Source organism: Pseudophryne corroboree, chromosome 7 (genome assembly GCF_028390025.1).
Source record: "Pseudophryne corroboree isolate aPseCor3 chromosome 7, aPseCor3.hap2, whole genome shotgun sequence".
NCBI classification, from domain to species: Eukaryota; Metazoa; Chordata; class Amphibia; order Anura; family Myobatrachidae; genus Pseudophryne; species Pseudophryne corroboree.
In genome coordinates, this window is record NC_086450.1 from 505,829,453 (window position 1) to 505,845,601 (window position 16,149).

The 16,149-nt window shown below is 46.5% G+C and overlaps 1 protein-coding gene across 5 annotated transcripts in view; it reads left to right on the forward strand.

The window, feature by feature from the left end:
* Window positions 1-16,149, forward strand: part of LOC134945845 (uncharacterized) — a 183,795-nt gene that overhangs the window by 19,213 nt on the left and 148,433 nt on the right. The window contains exon 1 of one of the 5 annotated variants that reach the window (XM_063935369.1): window positions 3,123-3,201. The exons of the other annotated variants lie outside the window; for them this stretch is intronic. The gene's annotated coding sequence lies outside the window, so the exon portion shown is untranslated. Of the gene's footprint in view, window positions 1-3,122; window positions 3,202-16,149 lie in introns of those variants that run through there. 5 annotated transcript variants of the gene reach the window in all.

The window sequence follows — 16,149 nt, forward strand, 5'->3', positions numbered from 1 at the left end:
GTGCCTAGGTCGACAATGTTTAGGTCGACCACTATAGGTCGACAGTCACTAGGTCGACATGGATGGAAGGTCGACAGGGTTTCTAGGTCGACAGGTCTAAAGGTCGACATGAGGGTTTTTTTTTGTTTTTTTGGTGTCGTTTTCTTCGTAAAGTGACCGGGATCCCAAATTAGTGCACCGCGTCCCCTCGCATGGCTCGCTTCGCTCACCATGCTTCGGGCATGGTGCCTTCGCTCCGCTACCGCTTCGCTCGGCACACTTTACCGTTCCAATCGTAGTCCACGTGGATCGTTAAGTATGAATTTTTTTTTTTTTTACAAAAACTCATGTCGACCTTTAGACCTGTCGACCTAGCACGTGTCGACCTAGAAACCCTGTCGACCTTCCATTCATGTCGACCTAGTGACTGTCGACCTATAGTGGTCGACCTAAACATTGTCGACCTAGGCACTGTCGATCTTCAGACCGGATCCCCCTGTGGCATAGAAGATAGGAGCTGATTGGCTGGTACTTTATCTCCATACAAGGGTTAGTAAATAGAGCCCTCAGTCCTGTGTGTCCTGTAAGTTATCCCTGCACAGGCAAGGTCGCTTTTATGAAGCAGAGCATCAGTTCACCCCCAAGCACGGATGTGTGTAATATTGGCTGTGATTGTATATTTGAAAATGTACAGTATTTGGCTTAAGGGATGCAACACACTATGGGGGGAATTCAATTAGGTGCGAGTTTGCAAAAGGCGTTAAACTCACACACTTCGCCTTTAAATTCGCACACACGCCGCCTTCATGCGAGCATTCGAGATTCACACAATTCAATTAGAAATTACAATTTGCACTTCTTGGGAGTTTTTATTTGGGAATAGCATGAAAAAGTGGGGAGACTTTCCTAGACCCCCAAAAAGTGACTTCATTAGCAGGACCATATAGAAGGTTGTTAGTGGCAGTGGTGCAAGTAGAAACTCGTTCTTAGTGGTACTGATAGTGATAATGGGTGTGGTCACGTGTCATGAGGGGGCGTGGTCACATGAAACTAGGGGAGTGGCTACATGACAATAGGGGCATAGCCACATTATGCCACACACCGTAATTGCCCCTTACACATTGTGCCACACACCGTAATGCCTTACATATTATGCCACACACACTTATGCCACTGACACCATTTTACAAAAATGCCCCTTATAAATTATGCCCCAGCAGTGGGCCCCGTACCACCCTACTTTCAGCACTGGTTAGTGGCCATAAGGAAAGTACTGCACATTTTAACAGGGTTTTCATTTCTTTATCATGAAAGCCTCGGATTAGGCACTGCGGCATACATTATATGTGTTATCACAGAGCAGACTTTCCCGGTAGTCATGTGCTTTATTATTACTACAGAGGGAGGAGGGTTAGAGAATAAAGGAATGTGAGGGGGAATGGGATACTGAGTGGGGAACGTTTGGGCATAGGCGCTGATTCCGTGGGTGCTCCCGGGCCTGAGCACCCACGGAAAATGATGAGCACCCACGGGGCTGGCCCTATGCAGGTCCTTACAGTTACCACCTGGCCCCCGCTGGTGGCTCATTGAATGCCGACTGAAGTGCCATGACTGGAGCTCCGCTGAGACTATGCTGTGCTCACCCCCCGCAGGCGACTCATGTACACCACATGAGCCGCCAGCGCGGGAGAGCATAGCATAATCTCAGCGGGGCACGGCACTGCAGAATCCCCCAGCCGACATTCACCACATGAGCCGTCAGCGGGGGTGAGCATAGCATAATATCAGCGCAGCCCTGGGCACAGCATTTCAGCTTCCCCCAGCCGACATTCACCCCATGAGCCGCAAGCGGGGGTGAGCGCAGCATAGTGTCAGTGCCGCGGAGCCCCGAGCACAGCCACGCATCTTCCCCCAGCCGACACTAACCCCAGCCGCCGAATACGAAAGAGACCAGGAGGCTGACTGTGAGCTGAGGGTGGAGCCGCCTCCCGAAAATTCCTCGGCTCCACCCCCAGCTCACAATCAGCCTCATTGTCTCATGCATGTGCGGCCGTGGCGTAACGTGATTGTGATTACGTCATTCGGCACTGCGGCACCCACCAGCAAAAAGAAAATTCGGCGCCCCTGCTTATGGGGTCTATTTTCTAAGCCTTGGATAGAGATAAAGTACCATCCAATCAGCTCCTGACTGTCATGTCACAGGCTGTGTTTGAAGCTGATTCGCTGTTACAGTTAGGAGCTGATTGGCTGGTACTTTATCTCGGCCCACTTTATCTCCATCCAAGGCTTAGTAAATAGAACCCATAGTTTTACAAGTAAGCATGCACTAAGGGGGTGATTCAGACCTGATTGTTGTGCTGCAAACTTTGCTGTCCTGCGATCAGATAGTCGCCACCTCCAGGGGGAGTGTAATTCGCCGTGCAAGTGTGCGATCCCATGTGTACGCCGAGCTGTAAAAATCCAGTGTGTGCAGTGTGTGCGCAGCCCAGGACTTACTCCCCCAGTGCGATAGAATCAGGCTGATCGGGGCCGGAGCTGACGTCACACACCCTCCCTGAAAACGCTTGGACACGCCTGCCTTTTTCCGGACACTCCCAATAAACGCTCAGTTACCACCCACAAACGACCTCCTCCTGTCATTCACCTTATGAACGCCCGTGTTATTGGACTTTTCGCACCATCCCGTCGCTGACCGGCGATGCCCTTTGTTGTTGTTAGACGCACATGCGCATTGCGGTGCATACGCATGCGCTGTTATGACTTGGTCGCCCACTGCACGAAAACACACAGCAGCGCTCAGGTCTGAATCACCCCCTAAGTACATCACAGGAAACAAGAGACAGTGGGAGTAGTAGAAGACAGTGTAGCTGGAGGTGTGGTATTGGGACATGCACTTAGCCAGGTTAATCATTCAAAAAAGGGGTATGGGTCATTAAAAAGTAAAAAAAAAAAAAAAAAAAAAATGCACATCGACCTTTTTCCACGTCGACCTAGTACATGTCGACCAATAGTGGTCGACCTAATAACTGTCGGCCTAAGTGTTGTCAAACTAATGAACTTATCCCCAAGAAAGTCATGTGTCTTGTGCTGACTGCATTATTACATGACTCTGTAATGGTTTTGGTTTCTATATTTATTACACATATTGGTCCTCACACAACTTCTGTGCTATTCATGTAAAGGTCTCAGGCAGACGTGTACTCACTGCAGCACAGGATAAAGGTAAGTGGGGGTGCTTCTATCTATGCTATCTATGTGCAATGAGGGACTCTGGGTATAATTGTATATATACAGGGGATCACTGTGCATCACTGTGTAATGGGGGCTCTGTGCAATGCTGGGTATAATTGTATATATACAGGAGATCACTGTGCATCACTGTGTAATGGGGGCTCTGTGCAATGCTGGGTATAACTGTATATATACAGGGGATCACTGTGCATCACTGTGTAATGGGGGCTCTATGCAGTGCTGGGTATAATTGTATATATACAGGGGATCACTGTGCATCACTGTGTAATGGGGGCTCTGTGCAATGCTGGGTATAATTGTATATATACAGGAGATCACTGTGCATCACTGTGTAATGGGGGCTCTGTACAATGCTGGGTATAATTGTATATATACAGGAGATCACTGTGCATCACTGTGTAATGGGGGCTCTATGCAGTGCTGGGTATAATTGTATATATACAGGGGATCACTGTGCATCACTGTGTAATGGGGGCTCTGTACAATGCTGGGTATAATTGTATATATACAGGAGATCACTGTGCATCACTGTGTAATTGGGCTCTGTGCAATGCTGGGTATAATTGTATATATACAGGGGATCACTGTGCATCACTGTGTAATGGGGGCTCTGTGCAATGCTGGGTATAATTGTATATATACAGGAGATCACTGTGCATCACTGTGTAATGGGGGCTCTGTACAATGCTGGGTATAACTGTATATATACAGGGGATCACTGTGCATCACTGTGTAATGGGGGCTCTGTGCAATGCTGGGTATAACTGTATATATACAGGGGATCACTGTGCATCACTGTGTAATGGGGGCTCTGTGCAATGCTCGGTATAATTGTATATATACAGGGGATCACTGTGCATCACTGTGTAATGGGGGCTCTGTGCAATGCTGGGTATAATTGTATATATACAGGAGATCACTGTGCATCACTGTGTAATGGGGGCTCTGTGCAATGCTGGGTATAATTGTATATATACAGGAGATCACTGTGCATCACTGTGTAATGGGGGCTCTGTGCAATGCTGGGTATAACTGTATATATACAGGGGATCACTGTGCATCACTGTGTAATGGGGGCTCTATGCAGTGCTGGGTATAATTGTATATATACAGGGGATCACTGTGCATCACTGTGTAATGGGGGCTCTGTGCAATGCTGGGTATAATTGTATATATACAGGAGATCACTGTGCATCACTGTGTAATGGGGGCTCTGTACAATGCTGGGTATAATTGTATATATACAGGAGATCACTGTGCATCACTGTGTAATGGGGGCTCTATGCAGTGCTGGGTATAATTGTATATATACAGGGGATCACTGTGCATCACTGTGTAATGGGGGCTCTGTACAATGCTGGGTATAATTGTATATATACAGGGGATCACTGTGCATCACTGTGTAATGGGGGCTCTGTGCAATGCTGGGTATAATTGTATACATACAGGAGATCACTGTGCATCACTGTGTAATGGGGGCTCTGTACAATGCTGGGTATAACTGTATATATACAGGGGATCACTGTGCATCACTGTGTAATGGGGGCTCTGTGCAATGCTGGGTATAATTGTATATATACAGGGGATCACTGTGCATCACTGTGTAATGGGGGCTCTGTGCAATGCTCGGTATAATTGTATATATACAGGGGAACACTGCATCACTGTGTAATGGGGGCTCTGTGCAATGCTGGGTATAATTGTATATATACAGGGGATCACTGTGCATCACTGTGTAATGGGGGCTCTGTGCAATGCTGGGTATAACTGTATATATACAGGAGATCACTGTGCATCACTGTGTAATGGGGGCTCTGTGCAATGCTGGGTATAATTGTATATATACAGGAGAGCACTGTGCATCACTGTGTAATGGGGGCTCTGTGCAATGCTGGGTATAATTGTATATATACAGGGGGTCACTGTGCATCACTGTGTAATGGGGGCTCTGTGCAATGCTGGGTATAATTGTATATATACAGGGGATCACTGTGCATCACTGTGTAATGGGGGCTCTGTGCAATGCTGGGTATAATTGTATATATATACAGGGGATCACTGTGCATCACTATGTAATGGGGGCTCTGTGCAATGCTGGGTATAATTGTATATATACAGGGGGTCACTGTGCATCACTGTGTAATGGGGGCTCTGTGCAATGCTGGGTATAATTGTATATATACAGGGGATCACTGTGCATCACTGTGTAATGGGGGCTCTGTGCAATGCTGGGTATAATTGTATATATACAGGAGATCACTGTGCATCACTGTGTAATGGGGGCTCTGTGCAATGCTGGGTATAATTGTATATATACAGGGGATCACTGTGCATCACTGTGTAATGGGGGCTCTGTGCAATGCTGGGTATAATTGTGTATATATACAGGGGATCACTGTGCATCACTATGTAATGGGGGCTCTGTGCAATGCTGAGTATAATTGTATATATACAGGGGATCACTGTGCATCACTGTGTAATGGGGGCTCTGTGCAATGCTAGGTATAATTGTATATATACAGGAGATCACTGTGCATCACTGTGTAATGGGGGCTCTGTGCAATGCTGGGTATAACTGTATATATACAGGGGATCACTGTGCATCACTGTGTAATGGGGGCTCTATGCAGTGCTGGGTATAATTGTATATATACAGGGGATCACTGTGCATCACTGTGTAATGGGGGCTCTGTGCAATGCTGGGTATAATTGTATATATCATACTTACCTACTTTCTGGCTGCTCTCTGCGGGAGAGAGCAGCCAGGTCGTCTCAGGGGGCAGGCAGGGAGGCTGTGACGTCGTGGAGGGGGTGGGCCGGAGGCGGGACGGGGGCGGAGAAAGAGCGGGGGGCGGAGCTAGGGCGTGACCACAGCAAGGCCTCTTCTAAGCCACGCCCCCCGCTCTGTAATGCCGCTATCGCGGCATTACACTGCAGGGGGCGTGGCTATGATGACGCGATTCATCAAGAATCGCGTCATCAAGTGCCCGGACCGCCCACTTTAAACACTAAGTGGGCGGACGGGCAGGGGGGGACCCCGCAAACCGGGAGACTTGCCTGCTTTTCCGGGGGGCCGGGAGGGTCACCCGATTTTCGGGAGCCTCCCGGCCATTCCGGGAGAGTAGGCAAGTATGGTATATATACAGGAGATCACTGTGCATCACTGTGTAATGGGGGCTCTGTACAATGCTGGGTATAATTGTATATATACAGGAGATCACTGTGCATCACTGTGTAATGGGGGCTCTATGCAGTGCTGGGTATAATTGTATATATACAGGGGATCACTGTGCATCACTGTGTAATGGGGGCTCTGTACAATGCTGGGTATAATTGTATATATACAGGGGATCACTGTGCATCACTGTGTAATGGGGGCTCTGTGCAATGCTGGGTATAATTGTATATATACAGGAGATCACTGTGCATCACTGTGTAATGGGGGCTCTGTGCAATGCTGGGTATAATTGTATATATACAGGAGATCACTGTGCATCACTGTGTAATGGGGGCTCTGTGCAATGCTGGGTATAATTGTATATATACAGGAGATCACTGTGCATCACTGTGTAATGGGGGCTCTGTGCAATGCTGGGTATAACTGTATATATACAGGGGATCACTGTGCATCACTGTGTAATGGGGGCTCTGTGCAATGCTGGGTATAACTGTATATATACAGGGGATCACTGTGCATCACTGTGTAATGGGGGCTCTGTGCAATGCTGGGTATAACTGTATATATACAGGGGATCACTGTGCATCACTGTGTAATGGGGGCTCTGTGCAATGCTGGGTATAATTGTATATATTATATACAGGGGATCACTGTGCATCACTATGTAATGGGGGCTCTGTGCAATGCTGAGTATAATTGTATATATACAGGGGATCACTGTGCATCACTGTGTAATGGGGGCTCTGTGCAATGCTGGGTATAATTGTATATATACAGGGGATCACCGTGCATCACTGTGTAATGGGGGCTCTGTACAATGCTGGGTATAATTGTATATATATACAGGGGATCACTGTGCATCACTGTGTAATGGGGGCTCTGTGCAATGCTGGGTATAATTGTGTATATATACAGGGGGTCACTATGCATCACTGTGTAATGGGGGCTCTGTGCAATGCTGGGTATAATTGTATATATACAGGAGATCACTGTGCATCACTGTGTAATGGGGGCTCTGTACAATGCTGGGTATAATTGTATATATACAGGAGATCACTGTGCATCACTGTGTAATGGGGGCTCTATGCAGTGCTGGGTATAATTGTATATATACAGGGGATCACTGTGCATCACTGTGTAATGGGGGCTCTGTACAATGCTGGGTATAATTGTATATATACAGGGGATCACTGTGCATCACTGTGTAATGGGGGCTCTGTGCAATGCTGGGTATAATTGTATATATACAGGAGATCACTGTGCATCACTGTGTAATGGGGGCTCTGTGCAATGCTGGGTATAATTGTATATATACAGGAGATCACTGTGCATCACTGTGTAATGGGGGCTCTGTGCAATGCTGGGTATAACTGTATATATACAGGGGATCACTGTGCATCACTGTGTAATGGGGGCTCTGTGCAATGCTGGGTATAACTGTATATATACAGGGGATCACTGTGCTTCACTGTGTAATGGGGGCTCTGTGCAATGCTGGGTATAACTGTATATATACAGGGGATCACTGTGCATCACTGTGTAATGGGGGCTCTGTGCAATGCTGGGTATAATTGTATATATACAGGGGATCACTGTGCATCACTATGTAATGGGGGCTCTGTGCAATGCTGAGTATAATTGTATATATACAGGGGATCACTGTGCATCACTGTGTAATGGGGGCTCTGTGCAATGCTGGGTATAATTGTATATATACAGGGGATCACCGTGCATCACTGTGTAATGGGGGCTCTGTACAATGCTGGGTATAATTGTATATATATACAGGGGATCACTGTGCATCACTGTGTAATGGGGGCTCTGTGCAATGCTGGGTATAATTGTGTATATATACAGGGGGTCACTATGCATCACTGTGTAATGGGGGCTCTGTGCAATGCTGGGTATAATTGTATATATACAGGAGATCACTGTGCATCACTGTGCAATGGGGGCTCTGTGCAATGCTGGGTATAATTGTATATATACAGGGGATCACTGTGCATCACTGTGTAATGGGGGCTCTGTGCAATGCTGGGTATAATTGTATATATACAGGGGATCACTGTGCATCACTATGTAATGGGGGCTCTGTGCAATGCTGAGTATAATTGTATATATACAGGGGATCACTGTGCATCACTGTGTAATGGGGGCTCTGTGCAATGCTGGGTATAATTGTATATATACAGGAGATCACTGTGCATCACTGTGTAATGGGGGCTCTGTGCAATGCTGGGTATAACTGTATATATACAGGGGATCACTGTGCATCACTGTGTAATGGGGGCTCTATGCAGTGCTGGGTATAATTGTATATATACAGGGGATCACTGTGCATCACTGTGTAATGGGGGCTCTGTGCAATGCTGGGTATAATTGTATATATACAGGAGATCACTGTGCATCACTGTGTAATGGGGGCTCTGTACAATGCTGGGTATAATTGTATATATACAGGAGATCACTGTGTAATGGGGGCTCTATGCAGTGCTGGGTATAATTGTATATATACAGGGGATCACTGTGCATCACTGTGTAATGGGGGCTCTGTACAATGCTGGGTATAATTGTATATATACAGGGGATCACTGTGCATCACTGTGTAATGGGGGCTCTGTGCAATGCTGGGTATAATTGTATATATACAGGAGATCACTGTGCATCACTGTGTAATGGGGGCTCTGTACAATGCTGGGTATAACTATATATACAGGGGATCACTGTGCATCACTGTGTAATGGGGGCTCTGTGCAATGCTGGGTATAATTGTATATATACAGGGGATCACTGTGCATCACTGTGTAATGGGGGCTCTGTGCAATGCTCGGTATAATTGTATATATACAGGGGATCACTGTGCATCACTGTGTAATGGGGGCTCTGTGCAATGCTGGGTATAATTGTATATATACAGGAGATCACTGTGCATCACTATGTAATGGGGGCTCTGTACAATGCTGAGTATAATTGTATATATACAGGGGGTCACTGTGCATCACTGTGTAATGGGGGCTCTGTGCAATGCTGGGTATAATTGTATATATACAGGGGATCACTGTGCATCACTGTGTAATGGGGGCTCTGTGCAATGCTGGGTATAACTGTATATATACAGGAGATCACTGTGCATCACTGTGTAATGGGGGCTCTGTACAATGCTGGGTATAACTGTATATATGGAGGGGATCACTGTGCATCACTGTGTAATGGGGGCTCTGTACAATGCTGGGTATAATTGTATATATACAGGGGGTCACTGTGCATCACTGTGTAATGGGGGCTCTGTGCAATGCTGGGTATAATTGTATATATACAGGGGATCACTGTGCATCACTGTGTAATGGGGCTCTGTGCAATGCTGGGTATAATTGTATATATACAGGGGATCACTGTGCATCACTATGTAATGGGGACTCTGTGCAATGCTGGGTATAATTGTATATATATAAAGGGGATCACTGTGCATCACTGTGTAATTAGGGCTCTGTGCAATGCTGGGTATAATTGTATATATACAGGGGATCACTGTGCATCACTATGTAATGGGGGCTCTGTGCAATGCTGGGTATAATTGTATATATACAGGGGGTCACTGTGCATCACTGTGTAATGGGGGCTCTGTGCAATGCTGGGTATAATTGTATATATACAGGAGAGCACTGTGCATCACTGTGTACTGGGGGCTCTGTGCAATGCTGGGTATAATTGTATATATACAGGAGATCACTGTGCATCACTATGTAATGGGGGCTCTGTGCAATGCTGAGTATAATTGTATATATACAGGGGGTCACTGTGCATCACTGTGTAATGGGGGCTCTGTGCAATGCTGGGTATAATTGTATATATACAGGAGATCACTGTGCATCACTATGTAATGGGGGCTCTGTGCAATGCTGAGTATAATTGTATATATACAGGGGGTCACTGTGCATCACTGTGTAATGGGGGCTCTGTGCAATGCTGGGTATAATTGTATATATACAGGGGATCACTGTGCATCACTGTGTAATGGGGGCTCTGTGCAATGCTGGGTATAACTGTATATATACAGGAGATCACTGTGCATCACTGTGTAATGGGGGCTCTGTACAATGCTGGGTATAACTGTATATATACAGGGGATCACTGTGCATCACTGTGTAATGGGGGCTCTGTACAATGCTGGGTATAATTGTATATATACAGGGGGTCACTGTGCATCACTGTGTAATGGGGGCTCTGTGCAATGCTGGGTATAATTGTATATATACAGGGGATCACTGTGCATCACTGTGTAATGGGGCTCTGTGCAATGCTGGGTATAATTGTATATATACAGGGGATCACTGTGCATCACTATGTAATGGGGACTCTGTGCAATGCTGGGTATAATTGTATATATATATACAGGGGATCACTGTGCATCACTGTGTAATTAGGGCTCTGTGCAATGCTGGGTATAATTGTATATATACAGGGGATCACTGTGCATCACTATGTAATGGGGGCTCTGTGCAATGCTGGGTATAATTGTATATATACAGGGGGTCACTGTGCATCACTGTGTAATGGGGGCTCTGTGCAATGCTGGGTATAATTGTATATATACAGGAGAGCACTGTGCATCACTGTGTAATGGGGGCTCTGTGCAATGCTGGGTATAATTGTATATATACAGGGGGTCACTGTGCATCACTGTGTAATGGGGGCTCTGTGCAATGCTGGGTATAATTGTATATATACAGGGGATCACTGTGCATCACTGTGTAATGGGGGCTCTGTGCAATGCTGGGTATAATTGTATATATATACAGGGGATCACTGTGCATCACTATGTAATGGGGGCTCTGTGCAATGCTGGGTATAATTGTATATATACAGGGGGTCACTGTGCATCACTGTGTAATGGGGGCTCTGTGCAATGCTGGGTATAATTGTATATATACAGGGGATCACTGTGCATCACTGTGTAATGGGGGCTCTGTGCAATGCTGGGTATAATTGTATATATATACAGGGGATCACTGTGCATCACTGTGTAATTAGGGCTCTGTGCAATGCTGGGTATAATTGTATATATACAGGGGATCACTGTGCATCACTATGTAATGGGGGCTCTGTGCAATGCTGGGTATAATTGTATATATACAGGGGGTCACTGTGCATCACTGTGTAATGGGGGCTCTGTGCAATGCTGGGTATAATTGTATATATACAGGAGAGCACTGTGCATCACTGTGTAATGGGGGCTCTGTGCAATGCTGGGTATAATTGTATATATACAGGGGGTCACTGTGCATCACTGTGTAATGGGGGCTCTGTGCAATGCTGGGTATAATTGTATATATACAGGGGATCACTGTGCATCACTGTGTAATGGGGGCTCTGTGCAATGCTGGGTATAATTGTATATATATACAGGGGATCACTGTGCATCACTATGTAATGGGGGCTCTGTGCAATGCTGGGTATAATTGTATATATACAGGGGGTCACTGTGCATCACTGTGTAATGGGGGCTCTGTGCAATGCTGGGTATAATTGTATATATACAGGGGATCACTGTGCATCACTGTGTAATGGGGGCTCTGTGCAATGCTGGGTATAATTGTATATATATACAGGGGATCACTGTGCATCACTGTGTAATTAGGGCTCTGTGCAATGCTGGGTATAATTGTATATATACAGGGGATCACTGTGCATCACTATGTAATGGGGGCTCTGTGCAATGCTGGGTATAATTGTATATATACAGGGGGTCACTGTGCATCACTGTGTAATGGGGGCTCTGTGCAATGCTGGGTATAATTGTATATATACAGGAGAGCACTGTGCATCACTGTGTAATGGGGGCTCTGTGCAATGCTGGGTATAATTGTATATATACAGGGGGTCACTGTGCATCACTGTGTAATGGGGGCTCTGTGCAATGCTGGGTATAATTGTATATATACAGGGGATCACTGTGCATCACTGTGTAATGGGGGCTCTGTGCAATGCTGGGTATTATTGTATATATATACAGGGGATCACTGTGCATCACTATGTAATGGGGGCTCTGTGCAATGCTGGGTATAATTGTATATATACAGGGGGTCACTGTGCATCACTGTGTAATGGGGGCTCTGTGCAATGCTGGGTATAATTTGTGACAAGAACACTGGGATAGTGTTTGAGGGCAGGTATATTTGTCTCAGGTTCTTGTCTTACATGTTTTAGAAAATGTTAACTTCTAGGAAAAATGCTTTTTGTTTTGTCTGAACCTTTTCAGTTTGCTGTAAAAGCTGGGTAAAGGCTCTGAGAGAGAGATAAGGCGAGTTCTAGACATTGGGCCCAGTTCGGGTCTTTGGCCTTACAGAGGGCTAATCAGGGTTTCAGCTGTGTAAGAGTGATATAGTGCTTCTAACCTGATTAGTATGGGCAGACTGCCTGGGAAGGCTGAGGGATCTGTGTGTGAGAGACACGCTTTCTGATGCAAGTAAGCTATACAGTATGTACTGAAGAACTCTGTGTTTTTGTTTAGTGACAGTTAGGAACATCTTATGTTTAGTTAGTGCCGGACAGGCAAGGTATTTTTATTTTGGGGTTTGTTTTATTTTCTGTTTCAATAAAACTGGCCGGGGTCAGTTGTACCAGAAACTGGACTTGTGTTGTTCCTCAGCTGCTGCGTGCGGCCATCTTCCCCAGGAAAAGGCGCCTTGCACCCCTACAGTGTTACAACTTGGTGGAGAATGCGAGCAGGCCGTTCTGCGCATAAGTGAAAGCAGCAGCTTTGTGAGGCCTGCAGAAAACGGTGGTTTATGCAGATACAGCCCAGTGTGAAGTTACTGAGACTCACCCCTGAGGGTTTGATATATGTCCTGGGTGAAAGCAGCTGCAAAGCCGCCTGAAAAATCTGTTGACATGGAGGATCTGCTTAAAGCCTTGCTGCAAGCTACAGCGGCTCAGCAGGAGGCCAACCGACAGCAGCAGGTGGCAATGGAGGAAAATTGGAGACTACAGCGTCAGGATAGAGAGGCCTTAGCAGAAGTGGTGCAGAGACTTGCAGCTCGGGTTGGAGATGTGGCCGTCAGTGCTCCAACCAGCTCTAGTTCTATACGGGCCAGTCACTTCCTGCAGAAAATGACAGAGGCTGATGATGTGGAGGCCTATCTGACCACGTTTGAAAGGACTGCCGAGCGTGAGAACTGGCCGAAAGCACAGTGGGCCAGTCTGCTGGCACCTTTCCTGTCAGGTGAGCCCCAAAAAGCTTACTTTGATTTAAGCCCTGCTGAGGCTCGGGACTATGATAAGCTAAAGACTGAGATCCTGACCCGCCTGGGAGTCACGCTGTCAGTACGAGCGCAACGGGTGCACCGTTGGCTGTACGCCATGGAGAAGCCTCCGCGCTCCCAGATGCACGACCTTATTCAGCTAACAAAAAAATGGCTGCAGCCAGAGACATTAACTGGTCCCCAGATGGTGGAAAGAGTCGTCATGGACCGATACTTGAGATCTTTGCCCATGGTCCTGCGCAAGTGGGTGAGCCATGGAAACCCGGGTACTGCTGACCAATTAGTGGACATGGTAGAGAGGTATTTGGCAGCAGAAGAACTACTGATGACCACCCAGCAACCCATAGATCCTCGACAGCGCCCTTCAGTAAAGACTGGTAAGACTGTTCCGTGGGAAAACGTTGCTGGGCGGTTAAGAGAACGCAAGGCTGGAGAGACTGTAAACACTGGCCCTGGAAACAGGCCAATGGGGCTAGAACGGTCTATGCTGTCCAAATGGGTTGGTAATCGTGTGGTTAAATGTTTTAGGTGTGGTATGCCAGGTCATGTTATTGCCAATTGCCCAGTCACGCAAGAACCCATGCAATGTGATGCTGCCTTTGAATGTCGCAGAATGTCTTTCTTTGCTAGGTTAGCCTGTACTGTGGTACCTTCACCTGAGCTGGAAAAACAAATGTGTGATGTGTTCTTAGAAGGTAACCGGGTAGAGGCCTTGCTAGATTCAGGAAGTTTAGTTACCCTCGTGAAAGCTGGGTTAGTGAACCCCTTAAAGGTCCAGCAAATACCTATTGGGGTAACTTGCATACATGGGGATACCCAATATTATGCCACTGCTGAGGTGAATATAGAAACTTGTTGTGGGTCAGCAATGGTTAAAGTGGGACTGGTCCCTACCTTGGTGCATGAGGCCATAATAGGGAGGGATTTTCCTCATTTTTGGAAACTGTGGGAATCACGGTTATCAACAGATGTGAGAAGTAAAAAGCCAGTTGATAATACCGGTGATTTTTTGGATGTACGTGGGTCTTCGGAACTTTCTGGCCCTTTGCCTTTTGCTAGTTTGGCTGGGGAAGTGACAGATGGGGAGTCCAGTGAGGACCCTCTTGCCGGGAACAGAGACATAGTAGTTAGAACTGAAAGCGTGCCTGACCTGGAGGTAAAGAAGGATCTGTTTGCGTCTGAACAGTTAAAGGATCCTACCTTAATAAAGGCTAGAGAGAATGTTAAGGTTGTTAATGGGGAACCTGTGGTACCAGGTGACAGGGTTACGTATCCCCACATGGCCATCTGTAATGAGCTCTTGTACCACATTGTCAAAAGGGGTGAGGATGTGGTGGAACAGCTGGTAGTTCCCCAGCCTTATCGGAGAACGGTACTAGATTTAGCTCATAGTCACGTTACCGCAGGACATTTAGGGGCAGAAAAAACCACTGAAAGAGTTTTACAAAGGTTCTTTTGGCCAGGGGTTTATAAAGAAGTGTCTGAATATTGTTCTTCCTGTCCTGAATGCCAGTATCATGCCCCTAGACCCCATTTCAGGAGCCCACTAGTTCCCATGCCTATTATAGAGGTCCCGTTTGACAGAATAGCCATGGATCTCGTGGGGCCCTTGTTAAAGTCTGCTCGGGGCCATCAGTATATCCTGGTAATTATGGACTATGCCACTCGATATCCTGAGGCTGTCCCTTTACGCACTATCACAACCAAGGCGATAGCTAGGGAGCTGGTGCAGGTATTTAGTAGAGTGGGAATACCAAAAGAAATTTTGACTGACCAAGGTACTCCATTTATGTCAAGGATCATGAAAGAATTGTGCAAGTTATTTAAGGTCACTCACCTCAGGACGTCCATCTACCATCCCCAAACTGACGGGTTGGTGGAAAGGTTTAATAAAACATTAAAAAGTATGTTAAAAAAGGTTGTTGAGAGAGATGGGAAAAACTGGGATTGTTTGTTGCCCTACTTGTTAATGGCCATCAGAGAAGTTCCTCAGTCCTCTACGGGGTTTTCTCCATTTGATTTGTTGTATGGTAGACACCCCAGAGGGCTGTTGGATGTTGCCAAAGAGACGTGGGAAGGACAGCCCACTCCTTATAGAAGCGTTATTGAGCATGTAACACAAATGCAGGATAGGATTGCAGCCGTGGTACCTGTTGTCAGAGAGCACATGGAACAGGCCCAAAGTGCTCAACAGAGGGTCTATAACCGGAGTGCCAAGATACGGGAATTTGCTCCTGGAGATAGAGTTCTTGTTTTGGTACCCACTGTGGAAAGCAAATTCCTAGCTAAATGGCAGGGTCCATTTGAGATTAGGGAAAAAGTGAATGAGGTTAATTACAAAGTATACCAGCCGGGAAAGAGAAAACCCGAACAGATCTACCATGTTAACTTAATCAAACCCTGGAAAGATAGGTTGTCTCTGTCAGCGGAGCCTTGCCCTTCGGTGTCTTCACCCCGGTTGCTTCCCGCAGTGAAGGT